Source organism: Xenopus laevis, chromosome 4L (genome assembly GCF_017654675.1).
Source record: "Xenopus laevis strain J_2021 chromosome 4L, Xenopus_laevis_v10.1, whole genome shotgun sequence".
Taxonomy (NCBI): Eukaryota; Metazoa; Chordata; class Amphibia; order Anura; family Pipidae; genus Xenopus; species Xenopus laevis.
In genome coordinates, this window is record NC_054377.1 from 39,910,283 (window position 1) to 39,922,152 (window position 11,870).

The window sequence follows — 11,870 nt, forward strand, 5'->3', positions numbered from 1 at the left end:
TTCCTGAGACTTCTCAGGAATTGCTCAACGGTCAGTGAATTTGGGGGACAGGCAGTGGACCTGCAGAGGAGGTTTTTGGAGAGGGGATACAAGGAAAGAACTATACATAAAGTGTTTCAGAGAGCAGAAAGAAGTGATACACAGTACCTACTTAATAGTGGAGAAAAGTCAAGATTGGTTAGAAAGACACAGCAAACATTTTTTTGAAGTTTCCAGAATTATAAAAAAGCTTCTACTCATTCTATATGGAGATGAACACTTTTTAAGGTATTGAGTTGGGAATCAATGTTATTCCCAAACGAGGCCATATCTTGAAAGACATGTTATCACTTAGCTTGTTTAAGAGGGAGAGTTCTAAATGAGAGTTGGGGTCACTGATGTAATCAGGCAGCTACAAATGCGGTAGATGTATTACAGTACTTGTAAACACATGAAAGTGTCCAAGAACTTTAAATCAACAGTTACGGGAAAAGAAGTTGATATCAAAGGATTTATTAATTGCAATACCCCATTTGCGATCTAGTTGATCACATGTTTGAAGTGCTGCAAGCAGTATGTGGGGTGTACAAGTAGATAGTTAAAGGAAACAGCGAGAGAACATATGAGTCAGATTAGAAACCCCCGAGCAGCGGAGAAGAGTAATATCACTAGACATTTCACACAATGCAATGGGGGTGATATAACTTTTTTTTCCATCCAAGGGATAGAAAGGGTAAGATTAGGACTGAGAGGAGGTGACCATTTAAGCCTTTTAGGGAGGAGAGAGGTATTTTGAATTTTCCATTTACAAACATGCTTGCCATTAGACTAAACTACAAATTCAACATGCTACACTTAAATAGAACAAGATTTGTTTTTGATTCTGCTGAATTCTGTACATTTTAGAGTATACCAATAAGGTTGACAGGTAAGTGATGGGTTTTTCACAATGATTTTTATAACAGAATGTATTTGTGCATGGTTTTAAGATATTTAAATTGATAATAATTTAGAGACTGGTATTTGATGTTATTGGAATTATATCTGAATTAACAATGAATAATATAAAGTAAAGGAAATGGTACTAGTGCCCTGTATAGGCATAATGCAAAATGATGGAAAGGGGGTTGGATTTAAATTCTGCAATGAATATGCTACTGACAAAGACACCTATGAAGTACCGGAGGGTATGAAACGCGTAAGGTTGGCCATGTGGGGTCATATGTAAACGTGTGTAAAGAATAACAAAAATGTGAGTGAAATATTTTAAATTTAAAGACGTTTTTATTAAAGCAAATTACACAATATAAGTCTCTGTTTTATATGTGAAAATACATGGAGTGATGGAGGAGAAAATCAGCGTGGATATCATTACGGGCAAACTAAAGACTAGGGTCTTGTAAGTAGGCATTTCAGCCAGCTATCGGTGGAAGGATTTGCATGCATGCATGAGTTAAAGGGCACCTGAGAGGGGAATTAAGCATGGTTTATGAACACATGTGAAAAAACGGATTTAAAAGGGAAGAAACACAGCACATCACCATTTCCCAATAATAACACGTGGTGTCTAATTACAAAATTATAAAAATGACTACACTATATATTCTTTTTTTTCTCCTATTTCTGATGTTTGTTTGTCTCCGATGCCAGAGGCGCTGATCCGTTTTTCTATATATTGTGAAGTATTCTACAGTTGGGAGAACTGAAGTAGGATTGGCAGGAGCAGATTGGACTAAGGGACTAACTTTTCTCCATATATTTGCAATTTTTTGCATTTTTTTGCATCTTCTTGAAATTTTTGGACTTTCTGGGGTCAATATGTACCATTTCAATGTGATATTTAATAAACTTTAATGGAGCCCTGGGACATATATCTTAGATATTTATAGTGTATTTTAAACTGCAGGTCACCAGTTGCACAGGAATATTCTGTATAACTTCTGCCTGCTGTTATCCTTAGCAGTTCTCCTAATAAGGGCTTACCTGTTTGTGGCTGCTCTCATCTGCACTATCTTGTCCAGACAATCATAGCAAAGATCATTGTACAATTTTGTCTTCCCAATATGGGTTAAAAGCCCTGTAGGTTAGCCCTATATATATATTAAGAAGAAACACATGTCCCTGTCATCTTATCAATCTTATATTCAGATTTTCCCTTAAGGACTATGCAGGAGGAAGTGACCAACTTAATAATCCTTTGGTCAAAATTGTTAACTGTTTTAGCATTCATGTCTGTGTGGCCTTTATCGTGTGGTGTGGGGATGGGCAGGGTCTAGGGTGGGGTCCAGAGTGGGCTCGGTCTGTGGTGAGCTGGGCCCAGTAAATTTGGTTGTACAGGGTCCTGTGATTTCTGATGGCAGCCCTGCTGGCATTAACCCATTCTTTACCACACCAAATAACCACAACATTTTCCCCCAAAATTTTTTACAGATCAGCTCAAAAATCCCTTTTTGAGAAATATAGGAACACACAGTTTGCTGTGCTCTCATGAAAATTGTAAAAAAGCTCAAGAGGCCAGGGGTCTTAGGGTGGATGATAGGCAATAAGGAGGGTCAGGCATTAAAAGAAAGAGTAAGCACTCATCCTGGCTTCTAATTTCTAAGAATTCAGATATAAGCAATGCAAACAGTTTAGGAAGATGATTTAAGACCCTCTGAAGTAATGCAATAGGCAGCAGTGTTACATCAACAACAGTGACAACAGCTTCAGTTGCCAACAAGGTTCTGTAATAGGACTAGAGGAAACTGTGTTGGTTACTTTAAGGGGCAGATTTACAAAGCTTGAGTGAAGGATTCTAATTAAAAAAACTTCGAATTTCGAAGTGTTTTTTGGGCTACTTCGACCATCGAATGGGCTACTTCGACCTTCGACTACTTCGAATCGAACGATTCGAACTAAAAATCGTTCGACTATTCGACCATTCGATAGTCGAAGTACTGTCTCTTTAAGAAAAACTTCGACCCCCTACTTCGGCAGCTAAAAGCTACCGAAGTCAATGTTAGCCTATGGGGAAGGTCCCCATAGGCTTGCCTGTGATTTTTTGATCGAAGGATATTCCTTTGATCGTTGTATTAAAATCCTTCGAATCGTTCGATTCGAAGAATTTAATCCTTCGATCGAACGAATAATCCTTCGATCGCAGGATTTGCGCTAAATCGTTCGACTTCGATATTCGAAGTCGAACGATTTTAGTTCCTGGTCGAATATCGAGGGTTAATTAACCCTCGATATTCGACCCTTCTTAAATCTGCCCCTAAGTGTTTGCTGAATTGAGAAAATAATTATCCTCTTCATAACAATATCTGAGAAGTTGGTTGAAAACTTAAGCCCCAAGCATGTCATAAAAACCCAACTAATGCAGGGACATGATTTAAATTGATATATCAGCAGGTGTCACAAATACCTGCCCCTTATTTAGACTTTATAAGCAGGTGGGAACCTGTCCGTGTGTCATAGCTAAATAGCAGATAGGGGGTACCGTGCCTTATTGCAAAAACAACCTTTTCTGAAGTGTCTTTGGTTCAGCAAATAACTTACTTTTGCCTGTGATGGGGTTGATATGGTGTGATATTGCTTTGAGTTTGCAAATACTTCCTAAAAAAAAAAATCAAAAGTCAGAAACCCCCTTCTTTAGATGTGCGTGTGGCCTTTGTCATGAATGTTTCCTCAAGAGATTGTCAGTATCCTAGCTGCCAATAAGAACAGCAACAGCAGCAGTAGAGAAACATTTGATAGCGAAGTTGTAGTGAAACAAACTCCCTAAAGAAACTGCATAAAGTTGTCAAGACAAAAAGAAAAAAACATGCTTGTTGCACTTCTGCATATTTGCATTAAATAGCAATCTGTTCATATTGACATTCATGCTGAATCCCATGATAGTATGCCTATTGACACTGGGAAACCCTGAAGCTACTGTCACTCTTGAAAAAACTCTGGGATACTGCATTATGGAGTAAAAATATTGCTACCTTGTGAAAATTAGACCACAAATAAATATTTAACTTTTGCCAAGAACATAAATGTTAAAAAAAATTACATAGCTGATTATTGTAATAAAAAGTACAGTTATGTACCAAGACAGGCACAAATAAAGGCAAATAACCATAATTTTAACTAACCATTTAGGAAAAAAGAAAAACATTGCTAAAAATAATTTTGAAAGCTGGTAGAGTCAGATGTTAAATTAGAAATAACTATAAACAAGATACTTTATCACCATCTAGTGGTAAAGCCTAGGGTAAAATGATATTGACTTGTTTTCGATACACACATAGATAGTGGATGTAGAAATTCTATTTGTCTGCCCAATTTCATTCCTAGGTTAGTCCTTTGTTGCAACAATCTTTAAATGAAAAGCTTTAAATCTAACATGAAAGCTTTACCGGCATTGGATCCTTATCTGGAAACACATTATCAAGAAAGCTCCAAATAACGGGATGCCCATCTCCCATAGACTCAATTTTAAGGAAGTAATTCTAATATTTATCCATTTTCTCTGTAATAATAAAACAGTACCATGTACTTGATCCTTGCTAATCCTTATTGTTGACAAAGCTATCCTATTGGGTTTATTTAATGTTTAAATGTTTTTTAGAAGACTTAAGGTTTGGTGAACCAAATGGAAAGATCCTTTATCTGGAAAACAACAGGTCCCAAGCACTCTGGATACCTGTAAAAAATACTTGGGGGCCCATTTATTAAACCTCAAATTTTTTTCAAAGTCATATAGAACTCAGTGGCAGATGTAAATGAAGTTGTTTCTTAACATAGTGATCTGTGCTGGATAATCCAATAAAGTTGGGGTTGTCATCATATAAAGTCGAGTTTTCGCATCGACAATTGGATAAATTTGAGTTTTCAGAGTGTCAATCATACTATTTAAATTGACGCTTGATTTTATTAAAGCATTTTTTCGCTCTGACTTTTTCAAGCAACATTTTTGATAAACGATTTCAGTTCGTGGATGGGAGCTTGGTAGACTTTGTTTTTTTTTTTTTTTCAAATAGCTGTTTATTATTTTCCAAAAATAGCAGAAGGGGTACAGAAAAAAGAAAAGGGGTACATTGAGCAACATGTTATCTGTACATATTCATAAACAAAATATAACTTGTCCAAAGATACAATCATAATAGAATGAGCCCCTGGGTAGAAGAAGGTGGGGGGGGGGAAGAGAAGCAAAGAGACCCTTGGATGGAGGTATTGGAGTTATACTACAGGGCAGTATTCCTATAAAAGTCAGTTTCTTTAAACGAAACCCACCGAAACCACATGGAAATATCTTCCTGAGAACGTTCAGTCCTGAACAAAGAAAGTTCTTCGAACCTGTGGAGTTCATCCACTTTTTTATACCATTCTCTTAATGTCGGGGTCGCGGTTTGTTTCCATTTTAACGGGATTAAAAGTTTTGCAGCATTTAAAAGATGTGGTTCTATGGTAGACAGAAAGACCTTGAGAGTTGTATCAGAATGAAAAAGAAGCACATACGCAGGATCGTCAGGTATATCGTATGTTAGTATAAGTTTCATGGCGTGCCTGATATCTTCCCAAAACACTTTTATAAGCGGGCATGTCCAAAAAATGTGCAATAGAGAACCAGCTTCCACTCCACATCTCCAGCACACACCATTAGTATTTTTATATATCAACTTTAATCGTGTAGGGGTAAGATACCACCTAGTGGCTAACTTATAATTAGTCTCCTGAATTCGGCAGCATCTGCTGCTTTTGAAAAGTTTTAGCATAAATTTGTTGAATTGGTCATCATCAAAATATGTATGTAAATCAGCTGCCCAAGAATCTAAAAAGGCAGGTCTGCGAAATTGTTGGTGTTTACGTAACAGGTTGTAAATTTGCGATATGGCATGCCTTGGTGGGGAACTAGCTGCACATAAGGCCTCAAATGGAAAAAGAGGTCTACCCATCGTCGCCTGGCCCCCTAAGCTGGAGAAAAAGTGTTTTATCTGAACATATTTAAGATGGTCCAACTGGGTAAAAGGTGTGACCTTTTGCAGATCAAATTTAGAGACAAGATCATTATTAGAAATGAAGTGTAGCATCTGAAGATTCCCTTCTATGAGCCAATTAGAAAAATAATTTGACTGTTGACCAGCCGGGAAGGCCGGGTTATTAATCACGGGTGTAAGAGGGGATGGGAATTGAGTGAGTTCAAATTTGGTCCCGTATTTATCCCATAATGAAAGGGTATGTCCTATCAGCGGGTGGTCGCTATGCCTAAGACGTCGATGCCGCTTGTCTAGCCAAGGTAGATGCATCAAATAACTGTAAGTTGACTGTTGTTCTATGTTGACCCAAAGTTTAGTCTCTGCATGATGTGACCAATCTATAATGCGAGTAAGTATAGCTGTTATGAAGTACAATTTGTAGTCCGGTAGCTTCACACCTCCTTGTTCCCTCTCCCTGGTCAGTATCCTGTGACTTATCTTGGCTTTTTTATTTTGCCATATAAATTTTTTAAGGATTGATTGAAAGGACTGTAAGATGCTATCAGAGGTATGTAATGGAAGTGTTTGAAAGATGTATAGTATGCGAGGGATAATATTCATCTTGACCACATTCATACGGCCAAACCACGAGAGTGGTTTACCGAGCCAATTACCAAGATCTTTCTTGATTGCTGTTAGTAGACTTTTTAGATTTAGTTGTGCCCACTCCTCATATGACTTCGTGATTTGAACTCCTAAATAAGTGAGATGATGGGGAGACCATCTGTATGGGAAATCATGGGAGAGTGATTGTAATGTTTCAGCCGACAGCGATATGTTCAACGCTGAGGATTTTGTAAAATTAATTTTAAAGTTACAGAGGTATCCAAACTGTGTAAGAAGGCGATTAAGGGCTGGTATAGTTAAACACGGTTGGGTAATAAAGAAAAGCAGGTCGTCTGCATACGCTGCCGTTTTATGATGTCGGTCTGCTATTTGCACCCCTGATATATCATTGCTCAACCTAATATGGCATAGTAGAGGCTCAAGTGCCAGGACAAATAAGGTAGGTGAGAGCGGGCAACCTTGTCGGGTACCATTACAAATATTAATACGATTTGATAATTGACAGTTTACACGTATTCGGGCTGTTGGGGTATCGTATAATGCACATATCCAAGACAATGCGGTTTGACCCAGACCAATATATTTAAGACATTCAAACATGTAAGACCAATTAACCCGGTCAAAGTCCTTTTCCGCATCTGTAGATAACAGCATGAGTGGAAGATCATGCCGTTTAGCCCAATGCATAATATTGATCAATCGATTCGTGTTGTCTCTGCCTTCTCTCGATGGTATGAACCCTACTTGCTCCTGGTCAATTAATTTATGTAAGACAGCTTGCAATCTACCGGCAATGATTTTAGCTAAGAGTTTAACGTCTCCGTTAATCAGAGATATAGGGCGGTAACTACCGGGTTCATGACAGTCCTTCCCCGGTTTAAGTAGAAGGCTGATATGAGCTTCTAGAGATTGAGTAGAGAATTTAGAGCCTAATTGTATACCGGCAAAGGCCCGGAGTAGATGAGGGAGTAGTTGTTCTTTAAACAGTTTATAGTATAAGACTGTAAAGCCATCTGGTCCGGGGGCTTTTCCCGAGGGAGTATTCTTAAGGGCTGTTTCTAATTCAATCAATGTAATGTCTGAATCTATTAGTTCTCTATCGGAATCAGATATGTGTTTCATTTTGGACGACTGCAAAAAGTCATGTAACAAGTTGCCATATTCTGGTTGATCATCTTTCGCGTTATCCGGAAGTTGGTATAAATCTTTATAATAAGATTCAAAAGTTTGAGTTATCAGGTCAGGGTCATGGACTATATTTCTCCCCTTTTGTTTAATAGAAGGGATGAAGTTCCTACCTTCAGTACATCTTAGCACTCTTGCCAGCAATCGCCCACATTTATCCCCATGTTCATATAACCTATGTCTGAACACTGTAATGGCTTTCTGAGTGAAGAAATCGTGGAACAAGCTCAAGGCTTTCCTGGCCTCTGTAAGTTCCGTGAAAATTGAATCTGAATGAGAAAGTTTATGTCTCTGTTCTAGGTGTTGTATTGTATTTATTAAATCCAACCTATGTTTTTCTTTTGCTTTTTTCTTTTGTGCGCCGTGTTTGATCAAATGACCTCTGATGACACATTTGTGTGCCTCCCAGCAAGTCATGGGAGAAATTTCTGGAGTGGAATTTTCTTTAAAGTAGTGGGATATCTGTGTAAGTAAATCTTGTTTGATTTCCATATCAGACAGGAGTGAGTCATTGAGACGCCAGATGCATTGTTTAGATACCGGGAGAGGGGTTTGTAGAGTCAGGACCATCACAGAGTGGTCTGACCATGTTCTGGTATGAATCTGGCTGTTCAGTACGTCTTGCAGAGAAGTGTGTGACATTAGAATATAATCAATTCTCGAGTAAATATTATGTCTATGAGAATAGAATGTGTAATCTTTTTCTAAGGGGTGCAGTATACGCCAAGGGTCAATCAATTGCAAGGAGTGAAGAAGCTTTCTGCAGGTTGACAGCTGTCTGGAAGGGACACTTGTCCTCCCAGAAGAGCAGTCTAATCGAGGTTCAAGTGAGATATTATAATCACCTCCCATGATCAGGGTCCCTTCCGTAAACAAGCTAAGTAAGTCTATAATTCGTGCCAGTTCCTCTGTTTGGCCTGAGTTGGGGAGATATACATTAGCAAAAGTATATGTTTTACCCATAAAGACTCCTTTCAGAAATAGAAAGCGTCCCAGAAGATCACTCTTCCTATCCTGAACTGTAAAACCAAAGTTACGTGAAAAGGCTATCGCTACCCCTTTCGTTTTAGTGGATTGAGGTTTACTTGTGAATATTTCCGGGAAATGTTTATTGTTCCATTTTGGTACCGAGCCTTCTTTAAAATGCGTTTCTTGGATAAAGATAACATTTGCTTTGTGCCTCTGTAAATCTGCAGAAAGTAGTATTCTTTTCTGGGGGGAGTTGAGGCCATTCGCGTTAATACTAACTATCCTAAAAGAATCTCTGCCGCCCTTGGAATGAGACATCGTGGGAACTTCCAACCGCCTACCCAAAGGGTGGGGAAATTGGATGGGGCAAAGAGAAGCAGGAAATTCAAAACTGGTGTGGGAAGGGGAAACCGGGAAATTCAGTGATACGTCGCTACTAGGCGTGGGCTCAAGGCTCCACACCCGTAGAGGAAAAAAGGACGTGAGATAGGGGGGTGTGACTGATGTACCGTGCTCGTGAAAAGTCGTTTCAGAGCCCCCGCTCTCCAGAGACGCCCCCCCCCAACAAGGCAACAAGTAAAACAACCTCAACCATAACACTAACACTATTATTGTCTGAAATAGAAACAGAAATAATACTTACAGGGAGGATATCCCGCTAAGAACAAGCTTAAGTCAGGACATAATATAAAGCATAATAATCAGTTCAAAGTCAACAGTATACAAGCCGTCGGGATGCAGTGGTATTATATATAAGCAATATAAGTATGCCAATCAAGAAACAGAAACAAATTTGAAAAGGAGAAAGAAGGGAAAGGAAAAAAAAAAAAAAAAAAAAAAAAAAGGGGGGGATTACAGAACATATAAAATCAAAGGTTATGTCTTATAATAATAACATAGTAGGAATAACTAGAGAACCGTATTGAAAGCATCCCCTTGTGACACATCCCATGAGTAATATATAGGAAAGATCCCAAAGGATGGAAAAGTAACCATTACATTATCATGGATCAACAGCAGGGCTGGCGAAAGCCTACAATCCAACAGTCCTGTTATATACTGTGGGATTGCTGAATAATCATATGTTTTGCCAATATTTGCAAGGATAGACATTACAAAGAGAAAATGCATCAACAAAACCAAACACACAAAAAAAAAAAAAAAAAAAAAAAACAACAACCTTGCAGATCATATAGAATCATAGGATATTTCTTAGAGTAATAGCATTGTATGAGTAGCTAGAGATAACCTTAGTACAAAGCGTCCCTTTGCGGTACGTCCCATGAGTAAGATATAGGAAAGGTCCCAAATGTGTAAAAGTTACCATTGCATTATCATGGGCGAATAGCGGGAATCGCAAAAGCCTTTAATCCAACAGCCCTGATAGAAACTGTGGGAATGCTGAGTAATCCAATTCTCCTCTTTTCCAATTCCGTCACCATTTTCCCTCTTTCTTCCCTTTCCTTCTGTTATCCCTGCTAACAGTTGCAAGGAAAGTGATTGCAACAATATAATTGCTCCAAAAAAAAAAAAAAAAAAAAAAAAAAAAGGGGGGGGAAGGTGGTGAGGAAGTGGAGTGTGAGAGGGAATGCCAGCAGTTCAATGTCTCGTAGAGATCGTTCAAAATTGTACATAAACAAAGTCCAGAGTAGGCACTCAAAATATAGGATATAATCCTGCTCCATGTTACACACCAAAAAAAAAAAAAAAAAGAGGGGGGGGAAAAAAAAATGGATAATTATCAGAAAGAAATGATCGTACCACGCAGAGAAAACATAGCCAGAGGGGGTAAAACAGTAGAAATGACGAGGTGCAAGAGGTAGATCCAGTAATAAAGAGAATGATAATAAGCCAAGATAATGGTTTCAGAGATATAGCTTAAACTATAGCCGAGCTGGAGGTAGTGATCAAGTCGGATGACTGTTGCTCGAGTTGGATGCAGCTATGACCCCATGCGAAACACTTGGGCCTTGTTGTTGTGGTTCCACATCTGTAGTAGGAATATCTGGATAAACATATCTGCTCCACTCCTGTATATCCAAATCCTCCAGGCCTAGATTACGGGAGAAATTGATGGCATCCGCAGGCTCTTTAAGCGTGTACGTTTTGCCCTGTTTAAAAGCCAGAAGAGCAAAGGGAAAGCCCCACTTGTAGCTTATTTCCCGATCCCGTAGTAGCTGAACTACATTACGCAGCATGCGCCGCTGGATGATTGTGGTGAAGGCCAAATCCTGGTATATTTCAATAGGATCATCCCCCAGTTGTAACTTTTTAAGTTCCCTGGCCTTGTGTAGGACCTGTTCTTTTACAGCAAAGTTATGGAAAGCACAAAGAACATCTTTAGGTTTGTTAGGCCTATTTCCACTCACCCTATGCAGGCGATCTATTTGTAGATCTGCATCCAGTTCACGATCGAGCAGGCGATTAAAAATTTTTCGCAGCACACATCTCAAATCTGAATTATCAATGTCAGACGGGACACCTCTAATTCGGAGGTTGCTTCTACGGCTCCTATTCTCGGCATCTTCGAGTAACCGTCGCATGTTAAAGATGTGGCGGGCCTGCGTGTCTAGCCTGTCGGAGTTAGTGGTGACGGTAAGCAGTAATGCGTTATGATTCTTTTCTAGGCCTGACACTTTAGTAGTGAGTGACTGAATCTCTGAGCGGATTACCTGGGTTTCTCGTTGTAGGCTTTGGTTAATATCGGACAGTAATTCCATCAAATCCTTCTTTTGTGGTAATGCCGCTATCAGCTCTTTTATGGTGTCTCCTGTGTATTCACATGGCAGATCTTGAGGGATATCCAAAGAGTGAGGCGTCTCCGGCCTGATCGCCTCAGTGTCCGCCATATTGGAGCAGATCGTGTCACCTGGAGATGGCGGGGTTCTAGCAAAATATTGTGCTATTTCTTTATCTTTTTTAGTTGAGGCTGATCTCTGGAAGGTTGGGAGCGCTAATGTCTTCTGCGATCTCCTAATTTTTGTCCCAATGTGTAAAATTAGTAGAATGGCGAGTCCAGAGAGCGGGAGCCCAGGAGAAACACGTCTTCCTCAGTGCGCCATCAAGCCACGCCCCCCGGTAGACTTTGTTTTAACAAAAAAATTAGATTAATTAGAGTTTTAGCAAATAACCCCTCTAACGTAAAAGTGATTTAGTAATAAAATCCAT